This window comes from Thunnus maccoyii, chromosome 8 (assembly GCF_910596095.1).
Source record: "Thunnus maccoyii chromosome 8, fThuMac1.1, whole genome shotgun sequence".
In the NCBI taxonomy this organism is placed as follows: Eukaryota; Metazoa; Chordata; class Actinopteri; order Scombriformes; family Scombridae; genus Thunnus; species Thunnus maccoyii.
The window spans coordinates 12,900,941-12,925,144 of record NC_056540.1 but is presented as its reverse complement, the minus strand read 5'-3'; the positions used below and the strand labels follow the sequence as shown (position 1 = coordinate 12,925,144).

Here is a 24,204-nt window from a genome sequence, read left to right as displayed (position 1 = left end):
TTCCTAATGTCTTTCAAAAAGCACAGTGGGAAACAAAGGCAAAGATATGGCTTATTAGGTCAGTTCTGGATTCCTTTTTACACACTGATCATGGATCTGCTGGATAAATCACATGGGTATCATTAGAATCAACCCTGAGGAGTCTTGGGGTGCAGTGTGTAAGTGTGCGTGTGTATGTGTGTACGCTGGCTAATGACTTTCCTTCAGGTGTATTTTCAATCAAGTAAAATGGTGTGTAGCAGTCTAGCAGTCCTCCTGAAAATATATTTTGCAGTTCTGATGCCTTTTGCACTGTAAAATTCACAATGCTTCTTCATTTCAATAATTTATTTCGGATGTAGACTTGGGAGATAGCTTGGTCATACAAATCAAGAGGAGGTTCAGAGAATGTAAATTCAATATCCTGTTTGGTGAATTGTTATTCTTCAGCAGCAACAGCAAATAACTCCATTCGACATCCCATTAGTTAACATATTACTGAGTGCCAGGCTACCAAAAAGCTTCAACAATAAATGCCTATTGTCACCGTTTGCTTTGGAGTTAGGGGTTCTGTAGAATTTTAAATGCATGAAATGTGTGTGCAGCAGGTTTTGGACTGGAAGAGGATGTGATTAAAGAGAATAAGAGATGAGAATGCCAGTAAATTCTGGGGTGTCAGAAAAACGTTGAATCATTTAGTTATTTTCAACATGGCAGGGAGATCTGGCTCAATCAAAAATCTTCACATAAAAGAGAGAGCACAGGAAAAACTCCAGGATACAATTCAGTAGCATTTGTATTCTGCTTGTACTTTGCGTATCGCTGTAAAACAACAACAACAACAAAAAAAAAGATGGTAAAGCCATAGTTGTCCGCAGCATGAATAAAACAAACATGGGAGATTTTTGTTTGACTGGCTTTCTCCAGCCCAGAGCTCACTTGTCAAAAGGCTTATCCAGGCTTACCTTTCTCCAACCTAACCATTTTCCTCTTGTTTCGTTTCAATCTCACCTCTTCCTCCTGTCCTTGCTCTTATCCTCTCTGATCCCTTCTCCATTCCTGCTACTCTCACAGAACCATTTCTATCCAACAATATCATTTCACTCTTCAGCTTCAGGACTGAACTGCCCACCACTATTATATCATTCAACACCTGTACTTAAACCCGGTTGAAATTCACAGTGAATGCAGGCCGAAAGGACCTATGAGAGAAACTACAACTCTGGAGTCTCTCGCCGCAAATCTACCTTCCGGTTGTAGTCCCTCAAGACACTGAATACATGTGTCTCTTTCCAGGTTTTCACTGGGCAAGACAAACATCAAGATGTATTTAAAATGTCACACAGCCTATTAATATTCATGGTTCAAATTGCATCCTACATACAGTAGGTACAGCATTCCACAAATCATATGCGATTATGGATTTTGGAGCATATCATTTGGGCAGTTATAGCAAAATCCTCAAATCTGTGCTACTTAAAGGATCAGAAAAGTGCCTCGAGGATCCCCTTAGTCTTATGTGTTCGCCCACATCACCAAACTCCTCAAAAATTGAACTTTTCTTGATTAAAAAAACCTCAAATCAACAAGACACTCATCAAAATCCTGAGCCCTTCCTCTCATCCTCATTTTTCCACACTAACCATTGTCATAGTGACCTACAGCCACCAATTCATCAGAGCTGCCATCTTGGGAGAGTCAGCCACAAGACTATTTCTGTAATGACCCAGATTTTCAGGTGAATCTGGATCTGTATCAATGTAATGAGCTGTAGCATGTCATAGAGAACACGATAGGTGAAATAAACTCTGTTTAGCATGGGTTTTAGAGCCTGATATGTTTTGTCACAGAATATTTTTTAATAATCAATAAGCTAAATGTTCTATTACTAAAGCTCCCAGAGCAATGCAAAGCGTGCATCTTGCCTTTAAAACACAATCAATGCCAGAAAAAAATCCCCAGTCTAATTTCCTTTCTTGGTAATTTTGTCAGATTAATATCAAGTCAATTTCCTGGAGCCTGTTCTTACACAAAATGATGGCATGATGATGGTATCATTGGAAGAAGGCTATAATTGTGGAGGATGGCTCCTTTTGGGAGGAATATGGGCACAGATGGGCCCTGAGCTTGATGGAGGAATTTCTCTGTCCTCAAAGGCTATCAGGAAGCATTGCCAAGCTGGCAAGAGATATAAATAGACTACAGTGAGGAGCAGGTCTACATGTAAGCACCAAAATAAACCAATCCCAAAGCAGGTATCCTATTAAGGTAGATGGTTTACAAGGTCATTAAGGCACATTTAAAAAAAGCTTCCACATCATAAAACTATTAGATTTGGTTGCTTACTAATTGCTGATCCATATTTATTCCCACTCAGGTTACTGCAGGCTACAACTACGACAGGACACGCTGGACACCAATCAAAGGGCTGACACATACACAGACATCCACTCCATCAAATTCATACCTACAGGCATTCAGAGTCTCCAGTCTACCTGATTTGTATGTATGTGGAATGTGGGAGGAAATGTGAGTAAAGATGCAGATGTAGCTACCACTGGACACCAAGGACACATACTTACTATTGTTTGCGGGAATTTGGGTTTTTTTTAATAACCTGAAGAGGAATTTACATTCTTCTGTTACACATGGTGAGTTTTTAGGTCTGATTCTGGTAATAAAAAAGTAAAAGTACATCAATTTAACACTTGAATTAATATAGAAAATTTGGGGGGAACATATTATTTTCATTTTGAGGGGCTAGTCAAATATCTGTGAGGGAATTTGAACTCTTGACCTCAGTGTTTGTAAAATCCTGGCTGCAGCCATGAGTAAAAAAAAAATAAAAAAATGCTGTGAATGATGGTAGAATACAGGGACAAACCGTGGGCCCTTCTGCTGAGAGGCAACAACGACTGAGCCATCACACTCTGGTACTTTATCTTTATGACACACATAATATTTTTATTCGTTCATCAGGTTCCTCAGTGGTCAAAATAGTGAAATGAATAATACAAGCTAAATAAGCAAGGTCTCTAGCAGCTAGAGCTCTAGCTAAGGTCTAATGCCTTCTCTGTGTGCGATCACAATCACAGATAAAAAAAAAGTGTGGTGCTCAGTCTGCCTAAAAACAGAAAATGCCTCTACATTATTTACAATTTGCCTTAAGAGAGATAGAGAGATGAAGCAGCATGACATTGATGCTTGCTCAATAACAGCAGTGATTTGGATAAAGTTAAAACATAATAATAAAAAAAAACATCAATATTTGTATGCCAGTGTAACAGATGTGTGTGTGTTCGTGTGGAGATGAAACAAGCAACATCGGAGTGAAAAAAAAAGACGATAAACTTGCGACGCAGGGTTCTGTGAGTATACGATGGCCGACTGGTGGCGTTGTGTGTGGGAGAGTGAGAAAAGATCTCTATTAATCTCTTGCATTACTGCAGTCATTTCCACACTCTTCATCACCAGCAGCATGTGCTCTGTGAGATTTAAAATATTTAAATCTGTAATCTGTCAGCATTATGAGGTTAACACACACCCGCAAGACTGGTGTCCTATCCGTCACCATGCTTTCCACTTCACATGGCCCCACATATATATCACAGGGACCTGACGTGGCCTTTTGTAGTTCTTGCTGGAAAAGACTTTGCGGCCGGTATCTGTAATTTCTCAACAGCAGCACAGACATGCTGCTGGACCCTAGAGGAAAATTAAGGGAAATGCGTGCAGCTACAAAAAAAAAAAAAAAAAAAAGAAGCTGCAGTACTGTGAAGCGAGAGGAAGCCTCTAATTGTTTCCCCAGTGTATGTGACCCAGTGACTCTGGAGGAGTTCTGGGTAAACCAGCATTCATTATTGATTTTTAGTGGCACAGACTCATAGTCTTACACAACATGGTCTTATGAGTGGGCCTAAGTGTTTTGTCAGTTTGCTGTGCAGCTGCATTAGAGCCTCACTAATACACCCTCTTTCACCTTTCTTACACATAGTGCCACATTTTCCTGAAACTCTGAATTAATAACTGAGAATGAATAAATTGAATGGGATTAAAGCTTGAACGACAGTGACCCATATATGAATATTAGGTTGATGGAAGACACTCCAACGTAGCCCATTTAGCCAGCTCCATGTCATGTCTTCATACGACAGGCTTTTACTAAGCTCCTTAAGAGCCTGCCCCAGGGGATCTATGGTAGGCTGGAGGTACTGACTCAGGCCTTATCTCCACTAATTTACCCCATGAATTAGACGGGCCCTCGCCTCTGTGTCCTGCCAGACCCACACAATACTCACTCCATGTTAAGAAAATGAGGAGAGAAAGGGGCTTAGTGATTGCTTAGTTGGATAAGAAGCTGGAGAATTGACAGGGGAAAGGCACACTCTGCCACATCAACTTTACCTGGACAGTAACGTTCATCCCCAGGATTTAAAAGTGTTGATTCCCCGTCACTTGTCTGTATATTCTCAGGGTGGATTAAGCGGAATAAAATGCAATTTGAATCATGCGGATTAAGGTGAACTTTTTGGAAACAAACAGGCAGGACTTCACCTCTGTCAGCCACAACATGAGCACAGAATTACTGATTTTTTTTTTTTTTGTTCCTTCTAGACTTAAGATTTTTAAAATTTAAATGAGCTGGTAAGCTCCAGATGTGGACTATTAGAGGACAGAAAGTGCAGAAATGTAGACATAAATTCGAGAGTTAGTTAGTTGTCTTAAAGTGAAAGTGGAGAGCATCACAGTGTGCAAACCAAGCGGCTGCCACAAAATAGAATCAATGGGATGTAAACAAACTTGCATACACTGCTTCAGTGGATTGATTCCTGTACGCCAGAGTTAAAAAAAAGGTCATTCATGTCGTTTGCATGTTCCACATGAATGAAATTGAACTGAGCTTCATCCCAGTCTAAGCTTATGTAAGTCTAAAATACAGCTTTGCATCTGAGAACCCTCTCTCCCTATCATGACAGCCTCTCACTCCCCCACCCCCACCTCTCGCTGTGTCTCTCCATGTGATGCATTTTTAAAAAGTCTTCTTTAAAAAAGGGAAAAACAATCAAAAATAGCTCCTCGCTGCTGCTGCACATCAAGTCACATCTCTGATTTGAACTCAGTAGGCTGCCTGTGCGGTCCGTGTGTTATTGAGTGTAAATCGTCTAATTAATAGATAAATAATAAATAGATAACTTCTGGCAGACAGTGAGTGGAGACATACTGTGTGACATCTGCTTTGTAGTTAGAATGGCGATGTCCAAAAGAATCTTGTTTACTAAGCAGACATTGGTCTTTGGCAGGGAAACCTGTTAGTCAGGGGAGATGTTTTTGGGCCATCAACAATGTAAAATCTCTGTTAAATATGTTATGTGCAGTAGACTTGAGGCATATCTTTGTGCCTAAGGCCAAAACCATTTTGTTAGTCAAACAAAGGCTCTTTCATCTTCTCACAGATTGAACAAATATGTCTTATTCATTATTAAAATGACTGTGACACAAACCTATCTAGTGAATTGTGGCTCATTTCTAGCAATATCTTTAAAAAACACAATAGGGGTATTTTTTCGGTATTTCTGTCACAAAAGGTGTGATTTAATGATGATGAAAGCAAGCCGTCCTGAGCAAATATGAAGCGACAAGTTTATCCTAATTCATTAGTCACTGTTCATCTACGTCTGTGAATGGATTAAGAAAATGCTCAGTCCTCATGCACAGTTTGACTTTAGTTGAAAAGATTTTTCTGCTTTTTGCCTCATCGGTTTTCAGACCTCTATGCACCATTGCTATTGTTTAGGGCAATTAAAACCCTGAGATGGCTTCAAATCATTTACATTTTAAGTGGCAATAATGTGAAGACTCTAAATGATTCTCTTCTCTAGTGCCAACAGAAGAAGTGATAGTTTAAAAGGAGTTTGGTAAGACATTTATACACTGAGTCTTTATAACCATCAGCCATCAAGGCCAATGGAATCATGCTGTTTGCTTGGTAAATTAGTGAAAACTAATCTGCATTAAATCCGAATACTTCACAATAACCTGTTTTGTTTATGGGTGCATGACATTGCAAAGTTGTGAAAACCGTGCTAGAACAATGACAGGCTTTTCCTCGGGTGTAGGATAAGCAGTGATAGGACTTATTTTCAGAAGGTCAGAGGTATCCATTTGGGAAAATATTCAGCTCCCGCTCTTGCTGTTTCAAGACAACATGTCAAACACAATGAAGAATATTAGAAAACACAAATAACCTTCCGCAGCCTCTTTCATATATACAAAACACACCTCGGCATATACACGCAGGAGCACGTGTGCCCACACACCTCCGTCCAGGCGATAGGATGTGAGAAAAATAACCAGAGCATGCTGAATGAGAAAGTGAAGGCTAAAGAACAAGAGGCCTCTCAGGCTAGAGACCAATGAGTGGCTCATCCATGTTAAGACAGGCCAAGACGGACTCAGGTGTATTCATGTTAGGTCAGGACGAAGCCTTGCTGACCTTTCCAGCAGACAGCGAGTCTTGTCGAGCTTTTCTTGAGCAGTCCCGAGACTTGGGGGTAAACAACAGACTAAATGCTACACTTTGAAATGCTGCTAGAAACGTGTGTGTGTTAGTGTATGTTAGTGTGTGTGTGCCTGTCAGTGATCACACATTGACCACTCCTGGATAACCCAGCCCCTCCAGTCCAATCTGCCTAGCAAATGAGCATGTTCGTTGAGCACTCTTCCAGGTAATTACGCTACAAACAGCCAAAACAGAAAGCCTCATTTTTTTGTGGTAAAAAAATTAAGCTGCCATGATTGTTACACAGCTCGAGCATAGCCCCGAATAATTCAGTAAAAGAGTGAATAATGGATAGTAAAACAGCAGGGAACTTGAAAAATAGCACTTTGCTGGACTGGAATACAAACACCGAAGGGCCAGAGAGAGAGAATTCGCAAGCAGCAGCAGCAGCAGAATGCATAACACATGATATTGAAGACACACATTCAATATAAATGAGCACAATTTTCCTCCAAATCAAACCAGAAATCCAAAGACTCCTAATCAGATTTCATAGGGTGGTTTTAAAGGCGCGCAGCAAGATCTAGGAATTCTATGTGTCTGTGTTATTATTGCCCATTAAGGGCTTCTTTCATCAACAACGTGGTATGCATGCCAAATAAAAGGCTGGATCATTTCCTAAATGCTTATGTTTCAGGGACACATTGCTTATTCAACCAATCACCATGACAACTCTTGCTTGACATTTTCTTCTTTCTTTTAGGGAATTCACCTCTCACAGTTAATTATTCTTTCTGCCCACTGACTACAAAGAGACTATTTATCTTGGTAAGCTTGCGCCATGTGTCCAAGAATTTCACAATGTGAGAAAGTAGATGTATGAGGCCTGCAGGGATCATTATGGTGCTTTAAAATGAACACCTCTCCTTCCATAAGAAATCTGTGCATGTGGTTTCGGGATTAACAAAGATGCTGTTTACTACAAAAAAAATAAAAAATTAGCAGACTCATGGCATAAGTCTAAAAGATCAATGCCTTTGCGTAATGTAGAGGTGGATTTCAATGCTACTATCAGAAAGCATGTCAGAGATAAGTAGGCATGGAAATAATACCTATATGCACCACATTAATTAAAGATATGACTCAAGTTCAATGTGTTTGTCACTCAAAATGACACAAAGCTCTGAACCTCCTGCATTACAATTAGGCATTTAAACTGAGCAAGCTGTGTATTCACCAATGAACTTTAAAGACAACCAATTCATGTGCTTAACTTAAAAATAAGAATTGGATATTGGGAATCCCCACATATACGCCTGTGGCAGATTATCCTCAGTACAGCTTGCCACAAACTCTAGTGGCAGATCCCACTCGCGTTATAAAATCTTAAATCTGATGTCATCCTGCGCGGTTTTGAATTCTTCGTTTCATTTCCGTTATTCTTCAGAGCTTGCTATTTTTCCATTTGCCTACAGCGAGTCACCTGGCTATTTCATTTCTGTTAGGGGGGAAGAGCGAAGAGAGAGAGAGAGAGCTTGCGCGTCACTGCTCCATCACAAGATGTCTTTATGCCCAAGTAACAAGTGCTCTGAACAAATTATCCCAGGCGTTTATTTTCTGCATTGACGTGGGCAGCGCAGGGTGTTGGAGCATGATACATGTGCCAGTGTGCGCACAAGGCGCAGTTTTCCCAGCCTCTAATAAAGACTCCGGGTAGTCCGTTCAAGTCACAAAAATCCAAATGCGTTTTGGAAGTAGCCTGTCTATACGTGCTTCGTGCCAGTTTACAGCGCTGCGTCGAGGTAGCATTGCAAAATAGCCTGCCACTCTTTCTTTTTTTCAGAAAAAAAATAGAGATGCAAGTCATGTAATTTCAATCCAAGTAGCCCGATGTGCCAATTTATCCCGCATCCTTTTAAGTCACTCACCACGCAGCCTTAAGATTTTTTTTTCCACAGCTGCTTATCAAGTATCATGAAATGACTCACCTGCCTTGCCGAGATGTAAATCCCCCCATGCCTTGATTTCTGAAAATAAAAAGCCGGGACAATGTTTCACTGTTTCGGGGTCTTCACTTGCAGTCGGGTATGTACTCCAAATATCCGTATAGTCTGCGCGCTGCTTATGTTTTTCGGGAATGACCTTCCTGTGAAGCGTTAACGGCTCTCATTATCCTCACTCCTCTGTCATTTTAAATGTATTTCTCCCGTGTTTGTTGTGTTTTTTTTTCAGCGGGAAGCGCTCCTCCTATAGTCCTGGTGCATTTTGACGCTTTTGCCTTGACTCTAGGGCTCAACGCGAGCTTCGCGAGAGCGCGCTGCGCGATCTCGGCCTGGATGTTGGGAGCGCCGATTGGAGATGGAGAGGAGAGTTACTAGGTAACCAAGGGCACACGCATCATACATGAAAAGGAGTAGAGGATTTATGCCTCGCAACTCTGCCTTCTCTGACAGCTCATCAAAACTGGGATTTTGTCATATTTCACAAAAAACACTATATCATCCAAATAAAGGATTCTTTCTAGTGCTACAATCTGGTCCTACGGGGAAATTCTTACACAGTTATTACATTTTCTTGGAATCTCCCTTTAAATCAAGATAAAATACTAGTAAACTGTTAAGAGCAGAGAAGACTGTAAAGGACTTTTATGAGGCTGAATATAGTGAATGAATGAAGAGGAGGCAAATCCAAGGTCTCCTCATGCTGCATAGTTTAGTTAGACACCTAAGAAGCTACATAATATGTTTTTTGCAGGGATGAAGTTTGAAGTTGTTATCGATTTCTTTTTTTTTTTTTTTTTCTTTTGACCAACGCTCCAAAATCCAAAGATATTCAGTTCACTGTCATAGACGACTAAGAAAACCAGCAAGTATTCAAATGTGAGAGGCTGGAAGAAGTGAATTTTTGGCATTTTTGCTTTAGACAATTAATTGATTATCAAAACAGTTGCAGATTTTTTAGTGGATCAACTAATCAGTGAATCAGCTAATTGTTATATATTATATGACTCCAGCGGATTTCAGTGGCCAAATGATAATATGGAATAGTTGATCCCTCCACATAAGTCTGCTCCCTCTGTTGACATTTTAAAATCTTGGCTGAAGACCCATCTCTTCTCCTTGGCCTTTAAATCCAATTGAGATCAATACTGTATCATCAGTGTTTTGTCTTTTCGGTGTCACTCCTCTATTGTCCTTGTGTCAGTCTGTTATGTGTTTCATTTTTTTTTTTTTTATCCGTTGTGCAGTACTCCATTTGTTTTTAAATGTCCTGTTTAAATAAAGCTGACTTTGGCTTTTCTTATGAATTTGAATAGCAGACTTTTACATTTCCTGCAGCATTATAGGGAGATGAAATCAAGCTCTTCATACATCAAACTGAAATAAGTGTTGAATAAAATAACGGCACTGCTTTTGAGGTTTAAACAAACAATAACACTTGAGTTGACTTTTTTTTTTTACTGACATTCAACAATCATGCAGTGAAAATTCCTCTTGAAAAAAATCCATCACAGAAGAGGCAGAGACACAAACATCAGCAGACAGATGTAATGCATGTATTCACACTGTATGACCTGTTGTGTTTTAAGCACAGGAAGCAATAGTTGGGAAGTTTCAGGTGTTGACCATGACTCACAATGTCCTTCATCCAAGTCTGAACAAGGACTTTTGTTGCATGTAATTGCCCATCTCCCTTAGGAGTTATTGACAGCCATCAACATAACAAACAAAAAAACAACACTGCAAGGGTTTCTGAGAGGGGGCTTGGACGTCAATACACCATGTTGAGGGTGTGTGAGTTTTTCAGGTGGGTACAGATGAGTCATTCATACTCACAGGGACAATTTTTCTCTCAAGGAGAGTGTCAACTCAGTCACAAACAGATGAATGTTGTGCCCAAGGCGACTGGATGGGTTAGTTCAAAAGCATGCCGGAGACTAATATCTATGCCTTAGGAGTCAGTATGAGCATCACAACATCAGAATGCAGGCATATTAGCTCTCCACCCACTATCCCACTACCTTTCTCTGACAATTTTTGAAATATGATGTGTCAAAACTACAAAATATTGAGAGTTTCTATTCCATTATTTTGATTCAAATTAATTTGCCCACATGTGATAAATAGTAAAAAAACAAAACAAAACAAAAAAAGGAAAAGTCATATTATTTCGCCTTCAATCAGAACAATCAGAAAACTGTTTCATAAAAATAAAAGAATTGGAATGTAGGAGCAAAAAAGAAAAAGAAAGAAAGAAAGACAGAAATATCAAAATAGTATGCTCTACATGGTTAATGATCCAAGGTTAACACGCTGAATAAGGTTATCAATATTATTGCATACAACACATTCTGTATACTAGAAATTGCAGACTATTAAAAATGAACAGAATTGACTGTAAACATAAAAAAACACTTTTTTTGGAACAATACGCAGTATATTTGAACATGATTTAGTCTTTTGATTGATTGAGGTTGAAATGACTCTTACACACAGGTAGTTTTATCTCATAGTAACTTACAAACAGCATACAGAGCTTACAAGGATACACTGCCAGACACATCATTTGTTTTGACGTGGAAATTTTTCATCGTTGCTCAAAAACCACACAAAGACATAAAGAAAGCATTAAACATTGTTACTTGTTGAAGCAGTTGTAGACATTGTACAATCCATCACACAATCAATAACAATTATGCAAATGTCCAAATACAAAAACACAAAACAAAAATATGATTATCTTGTATTTTTGGAGAGAAAGCATGTTGTTCAGTCAGCCTTTTCTCTGAAAATTGCAAACACAAAACAGAAAGCTTTATACCTCTACAGAAGCAAAATTTAAAACAATCAGGTCCCTAAATGGACACTTCCACAAACTGTTACACCTTGTTACAAACAAGTATGGTCATATGATGATCTCACAGAGACCTCATGGTCAATGACTTCAAACAAGGTCATCATGATCCACACAGTTTCTAAGACATAAGGCTTAAGGCAAAGATATCTCTAGCTAACCTCAAAGGTCAGCAAACAACCCTCAGATAGAAACAAGTTCAAGAGCTCAACTAGCCTATGAGTAGGATTTCTTACACCACAGTGTCACAGTGATATTACTATCACTTTGAATTGAGAATAAACATTGACCCCTTAATTTGAAAACAACATTTGTAGCATATATAATACATACAAGAAATACATACAATTTTAACCACTATTTAAATCTCTCTCACAGTATTACTATCCTTACTGTGGTAAAATATATGTCTGCTAATGGAGAGTTCCACCATTAGATACCATTTATTAGATTTATTTCTGAGCTTGATTATCATTAATGGACAATAAAAATGCAAATGAGTGGAAATTTCCTCAGCCCTAAATGGCAAATCTTTTCACTTGTCTGTGGCCAGATGTTACAAAATACCCAACATTCTTTATATAGAACTGCAAAGTTAACAACTCCTGTCAAGAAACATGAAGGGAAATAGCAACAGACTACAGGATGCACAGAACAGTAGAAAAGAAAAACAGAAGAAAAAAACATACATAGGACAACAAAGCACAGATCTGTCAAATACAGTCAAGATTAAGGACAAAATGTCAAGCAGGAGATGCAAGGAGGAAGAGATAAATAAATAAGACAGAAAAGCAAGACAAGACAACTGACAGTCTGATGACCAGAGCTGTATATCAATTAAGAATTATTTCAGCCCAGAAAATAAGCAGTAAGTACTTAAAGTATTAAGATTTTGTTGTCTTTGTACTAATAAGACTCCCTTTTAAGACTATTGTCTTAAAAGGGACCATCCACTTACATTGTCCTCTGCAGAAGAAAAGAATATCTGGGCAATAACCCAATATGCAGTAATATTATATAGTATTATTGTGTTCCTTGTTTTGGTTAGGTATTGATTTCTTTTAAGAATATATTCCCACAGAAATCATCAACACTCTTGACTCTCAGATTAGAAAAGCTAAATGGTAAAATCAACATGTGATACAGGTTCTTCAGTACTGCACAAAGGCTTTCAGACCTTTTTTTTATTTAGGCCACACATTTACTCTATCTGCAGTATTTTTCCAGTAATTGTCTGCTTCTGCAGCAGTAATGCTGTTGCTTTTAACTATTACAATGTGTTTATCTTAAACCCAACTTAATCATATAATGTCTTTAGTTGCTGGGACAGCATCATTTCCGCTGGAAGATCAATAGTTATTTCACTGAGCATTGCTCCTGAGCTGTTAGTTTCTCTTTTATTAGTAAGTAAGTAAATAAGTATAGCAACTTTCAAGACCAGATGTCACAAAGGGCTTCACAATAGCAATAAAAGACAGAACAACAGACATAAAAAAAAAACATTAGAAACGTAAAATGTATACAATTAACACCGCCCAGCATTATGGCACTGCAGGGACAACACAATCTTCAGTTGTCTATTAAAAGTTCGCCTCATGTTGCACAGTGATAGCAACACAGTAGCTACTGTACAGTGAACTAATGACTGTTGAGAAAACTTAAGTACAATTATAACAGGCTGTAGTGAACTATCTGCATTTGTTAGAAGCATGTTTAATAGTAAGAATGGACCTGTTCATCTGACATATATTACGTCCCTGATAAATTAACATGGAAAGCAAAGTGAACACTTGATTTTACAATGCCCAGTGCTCTAGGCCTCTTGTCTCTTTAATGTGAGTACAGTTCCCTCATTCTTAGTTTTTCTAAGAGCTGATTAGTTAGTTAATTAAATATTTTGATCTTTGCTCTGAACTTAAAATGCAGCATATGTTACAATCTACCTCAGTTAAAAGTCAGCCATCCTTGTGACATGGAAACAAAACCTGAGATTACCGCAAAGTTAGCAAGATAACACCACTAAAGATACTTCAGGCCAATCTCTTTATGTGTAGTTATGCTTGTGCATGTATCAAAAAGTTGCTCTTTTTCATCTGTTTTCAACTACTTTAGTCCCTCTGTTCATTTCTTTGCTTGGTGATAGCATCAGTGTTGGTTTGAAACTACACTTATTGCATTGTATAGATAGGCCTGTAGAGAGTTAATGCTGAGACTAACCTACTAATCTAGTAATAGACTTTATTATTTCGAGCTCTGCCTTGTGCCTGGGTCTTGTGACGCCTGTGGCTTTAAGAAGACCTTTGAAAAATCTGTCTCTGTGTTTCTCTGTGCTGGTGTCCTCAGTCCACATTCCTGACATTTACTTGAATTGTTAATGGCATACTTGTGTTGATATGACTAGTAAATGTATGTTTTTATGTGCAACAATTAAAAAAATGGCTTTGGATATTGTAAAAAAACAAAAATCTGATGGTAGCCATCAGTGTTTCTTTGCTTTCAAACCAGTGAAACTCCTTTTCCCCAGAGGCCCATAATTTACTTGTGCTTGTAATAAAATCATTTAAATCAGTATCTTGTGTGAAATGATTAATATGTTTGATAAGTAGCCACATAATGAGAAGGATAATACAGCTTCAATTTGCTAGTGATGACAGATAAAGCCCTTGGCTCATGCTGCTGTGTGGTCAGGTGTTCTCAGAACACTTGTGCTTTTGAAAATTCAATAATGAGTTTGGGATCCCCAAAGACGACAAGAGGTACGGACGATGGAGGATGACACACACATTACACCATTATGCACAAACTCTTAATATTAAAAGTGATCAGAACTTGATCATGGTGCTTCACTGCTGCATGTAAGGTTTGTGTAATTTACTACAGGCTAAAAGCTGGATTTCTGTATCAACACGTGATTTCTTTGATCACAGATGTAACAGCAAAATGATCAGATAACCGTCATACTTGGAAACAACAAAAGACAATCAAGTAATAGCTTTGAACTCTGTTTTCATGTGCTTCAAAAACGTACAGAAACATTTCTTGGGTTCTGAGCAATCCTCTTAAAAAACAGGTGCAGTGCAGTAAAAACTGGCCTGGGATATGGATTTCACATATGAAAAACATTCCATGGGGGAATAGCTTTGTCTGCCCAGAGTTACTTCATAACAAATGTTATGGTATCATATATATAATAGACCTATTACACACCACATCTTCCTTTATAATATAAAACACTGAAAGTCTAGCCAACAATGGTGCTTCAGCATCTTTCATGAATTCAGGCAGCTCATCAAAACAAAGTCTGACAACTAGACCAATTAGATTTATTTATACTCACAAAGCCCTCCATAACCCTTCCTACCTCACCGACCTGCTCCACCACCACACTCCTTCCCACAACCTCCGCTCCTCTGACGCTAACCTCCTGTCTCCACCACTCAGGACCTAAGCACCTGACCTGGGGGCGACAGAGCCCTCTCCATAGCTGCCCCCTCCCTCTTGAACTCTCTCCCTAAACACATCCGGGACTGCACCGATCAAATCACTAATCAAAACTCACCTTTTCAGAACTGATTTCAATGTGTGACTAATGTTGTGTGTCATATGTGTCATATGTTGTTAGTGTGTTAAAGTGTCTTTGAGTAACCTCAAAAGAGCTCTATAGATAGATTATATTATTATTACCATTCATGTATCCTACTGCACAAACACATACAGTAGTATTAGATGGTTGCAGCATATATACACTATAGGAATAATTTCACAACGCATCAACTCAGGATTCACAGCAATTATTCAACAAAGGTTTCAGGAACAAAGGTTGCTCAACAACATACTCTATGAACAATGAAGATAGATGAACAACAAATGATTATATCACAATTATAAGTACCATAATACTACTATAATATTACACTATATATAGGTACAATATTACTATCATTGTCATCATATTAAGTAGGTACTATCACACTCAAATTACTACAACTACATACAAATACACACAAACGTATATGTAATAGGATCAAGGATCAAGAATAGCACACACACAAAGGAGAGCCTGATTAATCTCAACATGTTACAGATTAATCAGCCTATCCTGTTCTGTTCTGTTGTTTACAATAAAATGAATCAAGTGCTTCTGTCACTTATATCTGTAACAGATGTCCAGGATTACACATATGGGCACTATAAAATACTTCCTGCTTTATATTGAGTAATTTGCGTCCTATTTGTGTCTCTTATTGTAGCTTTACCCCAGAGACCGACACAGTAATCTCTGCCAGACCTTGACCGACTTACTCAGCACCTTTCATGCCCTTCCACCTTTGATTTGCAGATCGAATATTAAAGATAGAAAGTGAAGAGGGGGCAGATGTAACCGTGGCATGAATGTGAACCCATAGAAGTTATTACATTGTTGGCTCACTGTGAAATGGTGCCAGCTGTATATAAACACAAGTATTAAAGTGTAAGATTTCCACTTTAAACCACAATCTTCTCATTTTACGGCCGAAAATGTGATGGAATGATAACCTTGTAATGTATTACTCCCCCATTTAGTTTGTTGTTTTCATAATATTCACTTCAATTGCCATCAAGCAGCTCAGGGTACACGCACACTGACACAAACACAAGGCCACAGAAATGTAGTCCTGAGTCCCTTATTCAAAATGTGGTGGAGCAGCTGCCAGTCATGAGGCCACAAAACCCCAAAATTATCTTAAAGATAGCAAAGTCAAAAAGAAGATAAATATTGGCCAAATTAATAAAAATCCAATGCCAATTTTTGCACCTTCAAACTGCATAAATAGTTTGTTTGGCATGGTAGAAAATTCATCTTTTCAGTCCTCAGACTTTCAGGGAATCTTGATGGTGTTGTAATACTTTCATGGTTTTACTCGCAGTTCATGTCCAGTCAACCCACGTTAATCCCCCCGTAAATTGTACATACTCTTTCATCATTTCTCCTTGTAAACATCCATTTTTAAGCTTGGTTGAACTGCTTTTTTTGTGGTTTCAAAACACATTTATGTTTTTTTGAGACACTCCGCTCACAGTGGCTTGATCTCAGGAAGAGGCTGATTACTGTGTCCCACATCAGGTACTTTTCCAGTACTAGCCTCAGAAATCAGGAGATCTTCCTGGGACCCCAATAGTCGAGGAAACAAAGAGTCATAATAGAGCTATTGATGCATGCTCTTAATTATAATATTTTCATCAGACACAGTTCAATGTTTACTACCACACTGTATTTATTAGGACACGCTTTTCTGTACAATAATCTAAACGGCATTTATTCGAAAAAAGGGTTAGTCACAGCATGTGTCACTGCCCAGGGTAGGAGAGGGGATTTAGGGATATTTTTGTGCCAAGCGCCAAGGGATCTGCTGGTCTTTCCCTAATACAAGTCTTTAAACTGCAAAATCTCATGTACACAGATGATTCAGTGCCTCTTCTACTCATTATCACATCAGCAAAGTATATTTAAGTATAATTGCTAGCACACAGTCGTAGAGGTACCCAGGAAAGGCAGCGATGTTTAATTTTGATGTGTTAAATGTTTTCCGAGGGATCATGTTGAAGTAAATAGTTGCCAGTTGAGAAACCTCAAATCTCACTGTTTGCTATCAGTCTGTTTATGCTGAAGTGATACTTGACTAAACTGTGCAATAGGCAAAAAGCAGCTAGACAAGAGCTTGGCTCTCATGCTCAGATTTCCATATTTATTGCTTGAAATCCTGCAGGGAGTTCAACTGAATGCCAATCGTAGCGCTGACTCACTGAGACAAATATGCATCTGCAGCCTGCACACTACAACAGAGACCCCATAATGCATGATGCCTGATTGATTAAAATCTACCTTTTCAAGCTAAACGTTACAGTATTAGCAGTTGACTGCATCAAAACTGAAACTGTGATACACTCGACTGGCAGCTGTATTTTAATACATTAGAGGATAAGAACAATGTTTGTGGTCAAGACATGAGTCTAAAAGTAAGAGGAAGACTGGCCGGGAGCTTAAATACTAAACTGCATATTTAAATAGTTCTTCTTCTGTGTCAAGAATGTGTGTATGTTTATGACATTTTGCTGTGTCCAATTAAATGAATTACATATTTTTTTCATATAATTTGTAGACCTTGATCTCCTGAAAGACTCACTTTACAACGGAGAAAGATACTGAATAGAGAGTAAAAAAAGAAAATGAAAAAACAAAAAGATGCAACAAATCAAACAGCTGCAGGACAAAGCAAACTAACAGACCAGTCGAACCTTGTCGGGGTTAGCAGCAGCACCACACTTAGATTCTCAAAGCACTGCATGAAGGATGCATCTGGTCTCTCTTCTGTCTCCATAAGTTGGAATATGTGCACACACTCGACACACACTCTCAGACACACCTAAGAGCACAGAAATGTCTAATTCTGTCTGATGCAAATGTATGCATTACCATTGTGAACTACGAGTCAATTATAATGCCATGGTTATTCTGAACGGGCTGAAGGTGGAGACACCTCAAGACATTAGTATGCCAATGTGTTTAAAGGCCAATTTCACCCTGCATGCCTCTGGAACAAAACCCTCAAAGAATTTGCATTTCAACAGAATATCACTTTTCTCTGCCCGTTTATGAATCTGCGTCCCGTTGGTGCTCCTATTTCACATTTTCTAGCCTGGATGCATAATCACTTTTGTGTCAAATTGTCTTCATTGAGTTGTAATAAGCAGAAAAAGATGCTAGTGAACTTTTTTTTTTTTTTCTATTGTACTTCCTAGACTTTTGCTGAAACTTTGCGTCCATGTTTCTTGTGGGGATTTCCTGTGTGTATGATGTGGTAGTTTTATGCAGTATATTAATCTTCAAACACAAGATAATGGGAATGAATGGATAGTATTCATCACTCTTGGCCCATAAATGGGTTTCATAATGCTGTACAAGGAATTATTGTAACGTTCAATCAGATGTTTCACAGAGATGTACCGATTCTATTCCAAACGGATTCTTGACTCTCCTCATATAAAAGGACAAATTAGAGCATCGTATCCCCTGTGCAGCCATATCTCTTTCCCCTTTATCATTGCTAGTAATGACAGCTGGAGACTCCTGGCGCCCCGCCCCTTTACAGAGGGAACTAATTAGCAGGTTTCCTCCTGTCATTGCTGCCACCCGATGAGCATAAGCAAGGTCTCACAGGTGGAGAAGAAAGCAAATAATCATACCTTCTTTTTACTGGTCCCTCACACTTTTGCTACCTCAACTACTTTGTTTATCTCAGTGGTTTGTTCATTTAAATGGCCTGCTCTCTAAAAATTGAGTTTCTGCTATCCATTGCAATTAACATCATAATAAACACAAACAAGTATACTGACACCAGTGTGCAAAGACTGATCTACGATGTAATACTGAATAATTCTGAACTTAGATATTGATTGAATAATAGATAGAAAGGGTTCCTCCCAAGACTTTGAAACCTTGATGTGATCTTAAAATGAGAAAATCAAAACATTTCAAAGGCTGCATTCAAACTGTTTTGAGTCTATGCAGTGTGTGTGTCAAACCATTCTATTAAAAATGCACTTGCCAGAGCAAAAATGTTTCTCAAAGACAATTTCTCACTTTGAAATGTTTCTTGCCTGGAGCACACAATAAATGAGGCTCCGGTGTGCAGGCAATAACTTTTGTCAACAATACACTAAATGTTATGAGCTGTAGATGTGCATTATGAGTTTAACAACATCCTACTGTACAAAACAGCCACATAAAAAGCCTTTGTACTGACATAATGCAATGTACCAGGTACAAATGCAAGTGAACAGAAAGGCACTTACCTACTGTTGTTTTTTGTAAATTAGCAATACTCATGTTACACCAGGCACACAATTTGTGTTTTGCATGTTTATCTTTTTCTTTCTGAAAATAAAAATGTATTGAACAATATGTGAATATTAAATTAAAGAGGTTGTCACCATGAAATCAGTGACTGTGCTGAGGTGCACTCTAAACTCAGCAGGAAAGGAGCACTATGAGTGCAGACTTTTACAAGGTTGGTGAAAAAAGCATTAAAAGTACATATCAAAGGAGAAGAGCATGTCAATTATTTATCAAGTGAGGGAAAAATCATAAGGGCAGATGCGTAAACAAAGGTAAAGGTCTACAGGATGGTACTAGAAACAGAAAAGGAAAGCTATGTCCAGCACAGCCTTACACAAACATCAAAAATAATTCAAATATATAATATCCTGAAAATAATCAAACCTCAAGTGATATTGTAACCAAGCTACAGTTATTCATTTTTCTTTTATTTGTTTAAACACACACACTACTGTCAAAAACATTAGTGTTTCTACATGTGTGTTCAGATTCAAGTGTTCTTGGTGACCCATGAAAGCTGCAGGGTGTAGAGAACCAGCATCAGTAGCATTGTTTATTTGTGGTAAAAGGTCAGCTTCTGCACATTTACAATGTCTCTGGTATTTACCTCAATTTGCAAACATGTAAGCATATGCGCACAAGCGGCCAAACTTGATTGCATTTCCTGTTATGTATTATAAACATATACAATCCTGTGTTTGCATTCGTAAATCCAATTATGTACACAAGCACACACACACATGCTGAAATTTGTTAGGTCCAGTTTGATGAGGATCCTTTAAGAATTATTATCCGTTCTGTTGAAATGTGTACAAGAGAAGGAAAAAAAACTGGGTGACCAAATCACTGAACCATGAACTTGGTTAGTGTCGCCTTTGCAGGTCCATTTATCACCCTCAATACTGTGATATTAGAAACCCTGGAGAGGCTGGGATATAAGCAGCAGACATACTGCTCTTCCACTCCCTGCTTCTACCAGGAACAGAAGCCTGATTCTCCCACCTGCAAAGTCTCCATCTGCTCCCCCTACACAGCAGAACAACAAAAAGCTCCCTAACCCAATACACAGTCAAGCCAACCTTGACTGTAACACCCTATGACAGTTTGTATTTGACACAGGCATATCTGCATGATGCTTTGCAGTTATTTTCAGCGACTACAATTGACTCCTGAATAAATACATGTGATGGTGTTCAAAGATATTTTTCTGTCTTTCTAAATTACATTCTGCCCGTGTTTTATATTATATCTCCACTCTTGAAGCTGATGGTCTGCCGGTGCATTCAGTAAGAGATGGTGCAGCACACAGTGCTGGAGAGGAAAGAGGGTGAGTGTAGGTTTTGGTACGGTATTAGTTATTCATGTATGTCTGCCCTAAAGACCAAAAAATCTTCCCCACAATCCCACAATAAAGCAAATGTGTAGTAAAAAGCAGCAACATAGACCCCAACAACCTCTAGAGAGATTTATGGGACCTCCATGAAGTGAATCTTCCAGAGGTGATGGAGGAATGAGGGCACTTTAAATCCCATTACTATGTGATCAAAAGTCGTTTCTCACTCTAGATTATCCGGTGAAGGCACAGTGGGATCCTGTAAAGACGGACCTGAAATCCTGAGAGGTAAAGTATTGGCGGGTAACAATGGTGAGAGCGTGAGGGGCACATATTTCTCTTCATTAAGTGATAAATAATGCAGGGGAATCATATGAATAATTTTCTCCCTAATGGATATTGCATGCTAAGAAAGGATTTCCAGTTCCAGTTTTTAAAAATTTAGCATGTGAAATGATGCGTCGCTATGTGACAAAGTGATTTTTCGGGGCAAGAAGAGAGTAGCGCAAATGCATCAGGAAGCTGTAGGAAAAAAAAAAAGTGAAACTGAGAGAGGAGAGAGAAAGATAGAGGCTGGGACTTTCCCCGTTGAGTTCGACAGCATCAAATTATTTACCCTGTCAGGCCTCGGCCCAGATATGCTGGTAAACACCAATATATTTTATCTAATTGTTAAAACATTACGGGTGCTATAAATCATTTCTATACTGCTTTGCTTTTCCTTTACACTGGCAAGCCTGGACCTCTGCACAACTGAAACTCATTCACCTCAACACCTTTGATAGTACTAAAACTTTACCTTGATATAGCTCTCAGTGCACATATATTTATATTTTATTTACATATTATAGTTTATACATTTGTTTTTTTGGGAGGGGTTGTATTTATTTGTGATATGTTACTGATCAGCTATAACTTTGTACAGAAAACCAAAGCTAGCAGGTTGTGGAGGGTGACCAAAGAATTAAACACAGGTGATAACTATCCTCAAAACACTCAGGGAGGTGCATCCTGTTTCACTACATCCGTAAGATTCCAGTTGAGTCTTTGATTAGAAATCAATATGGAAAACTCTGAACATATGGTTGTCGAGTGCGGAAATTGCATTTTCCATCTGTCTGTATATAGAGCTCCTCATACTTTATTCTCTTAATCAAAACTCTGAGATGGTGTATCACAGATTGCGTGTGCATTGGAAATATAGCCTGTCATCGCTGCGTGACAACCTATGGAAATTCAAATAGTTTATCCGATAACACACGCAGCCTCTCATAACGGTGTGATCGGTCGGATGAATGAGTTTTAACATCACAATAAAATGTTTCTTCTTGCTGTCAAAGTGTTTCATAACTTGCAATGACACATCTGTAAAGATATGAGGGAAACAGCAGAAGCATATGACAGTTTACAAAGCCTCAGTATGAAGGATGTGGACTTCTTTCAGACTTTTTCAGCCCCTATGATGCTACCTGCATCCAGCAGCATGACATACAATATGCATATGTTATCAAAGTAAAAATCTGGCATGAAACTTTAATGAACAGAGGAATAAAGGGAGCAGTGCAAAAGAGAAGCTGATTTGCTGAAGGCGATGTGGAATTGTTTTAGCGAAGCGTAACGGACAAGAAGCAGGAAACCTGGGAGAAGAAGAACAATCGCTATAGGCATTTGCATTTCACATGTGAATGTAAGAGCCACCACTGCAATTATACATACCACAGAGTAAGGACATGGCTGCAATCCACAAAGCAAATTTCCATGCTTTGAACAGAGCCATAGCTTGCCTGGGGACTTGGCAGCTCAGGTGGCAAGCATGGTTAATTTCACCATTTGAGAGGACTTGTAAGCTTGAGCCTACATGGTCAGCAGCTAAACGTTACTTTTCCATCACAAGATGCTATCTGATTTGTTGTCCTTTGACTAGAGTCTCTTAATCTTATTTCAATTGCAGCACACTTCCCCTGGTTAGCCATATTCCTTTCTTTTTTTACACCAAACAGCACAACAAGAATCCAGCACCGATTGGGAAAACTATCCTAGAGCAACGGCAAAGTTTGACCCCCGCCTACATAGAACCTATTTTGAAATCAGATTGCCCCCCGATTTACCTCCACACACCAGACAGCATTAGTCCGCACCAGGGCTGGAGTTGCTAGGCAACTGAAGACACTTGCTGCAGACTGAAATGATTCTTTGATTCAAGGAAAGATCTTATACAATGCCTTAGAGGGGATAAATGTTATACAATTGCATAAAAAATGTCATACTGATTAGAATTAATATAATGTTAGTTTGCACAACATTCTGAATAATAGCATGAGTTAACTCTGCATAAAACAGCCTTCACTGAATTTTCTCCTTCAAGTTACTTTACACAAAGCCGTTTGGCTGTTATGAATGGAAACTTTAAAAAAACACATATAGCACACACACACATACACACACACACACACACACTTTATGATAATGATATACTGATATATTGTGCTAACTAGAAGAGCGATTAACATCATTTGAATAGAAAATGTTCATGCATGTAAAGGAAAACGCATTGAAATGAATGCATGTGTGACTGTTTAAGGTCAGAGAAAAATCAAAGCATTGTGAAGCTCAAGTATTGTTATTAAAATGTCCTTTTCTAACTAACCCATCTTTCCTTTCATATAGTTTCAATTTTAAGATCATGGCAGAGTAAAAACAATTTGATACACACGCTGTCACTTCTTGTCATATTAGTTTGATTGTGTTCACAAATGCTGCAATGCTGCACTGCACCACTCATTGACTGTGCAAAACATGGGACTATTTCAATAATATGTTAATTGTGGTTCATCTACTTAACATAATATGTGGGTAGTCTGAGATACCAGTAATTACCATTTTCTATATGCTACTCTGTGCTGCAAGGACCCATGGGAAATTACTGGGGTTAAAGGTCGAGCAGTGGGTGTGCCATGCTGTAGGTGACCTAGAGAAGCTTCCAGGAAATGAAGGCAAACTGGCTGCAGGGGAAAATGGTAACTTGTATGTGCTTGGATTATCTAAGTCGTGAGTGAAGAAGCTCATAAATATGCATATTCATTATCCAGTGCTGCATCCCTCTCACTGAATCTATCATGAAGATTAATGAACATTATTCAGTCATTCATGATTTACTGTGAGCAGCGGTTTTAAATGTGGGCAGACAGCACCACCTACTGACTAAGAGCAGGACTCAGCAGCAGAAATGTGCATGCTGGAAGAAACTCACATCCAGCTGCATGTCTGCTTCACTGAAGTCTATCTGGTGTGTAGGATTTTTTGTGAACTGTTTAATGCCCTGTTTACTTTTAGTATAATATTAATTTTAGTTATCATTTCCATATTTAATACCTTTTATATCCTCAAAGTATTAAAGTCTTATTTTTTCACAGGTTGGAAGCATTTAGATATAAGTTGATGTTGCTGCAACTAATGCAAATACCAGAAATCTGTGTGATAGGATGGAGCATGGATCATGGATTTTGTGCTATGTTTAACATAATATTAGTGAACATCTTAAAGTCTCCCAATAAATTTTTTTTGCTATGTTATGCTATTGTTGCAGTTTTTCACATTAATCTGCTGACAGTGGAAAGTTTAAGGTGTGAACCCATGATCATCATTTGTGACATCACAACTAGT

At 38.5% G+C, this 24,204-nt stretch overlaps 1 protein-coding gene across 2 annotated transcripts in view; it reads right to left on the bottom strand.

Annotated features, from left to right (window-relative positions):
- The window catches only part of nlgn3a (neuroligin 3a), a 114,409-nt gene extending 105,679 nt beyond the window's left edge, over nt 1-8,730 (bottom strand). For both annotated transcript variants that reach the window (XM_042419730.1, XM_042419729.1), the window contains exon 1: nt 8,467-8,730. The gene's annotated coding sequence lies outside the window, so the exon portion shown is untranslated. The remainder of the gene's footprint in view (nt 1-8,466) is intronic.
- Nucleotides 8,731-24,204: the final 15,474 nt, after the last annotated feature.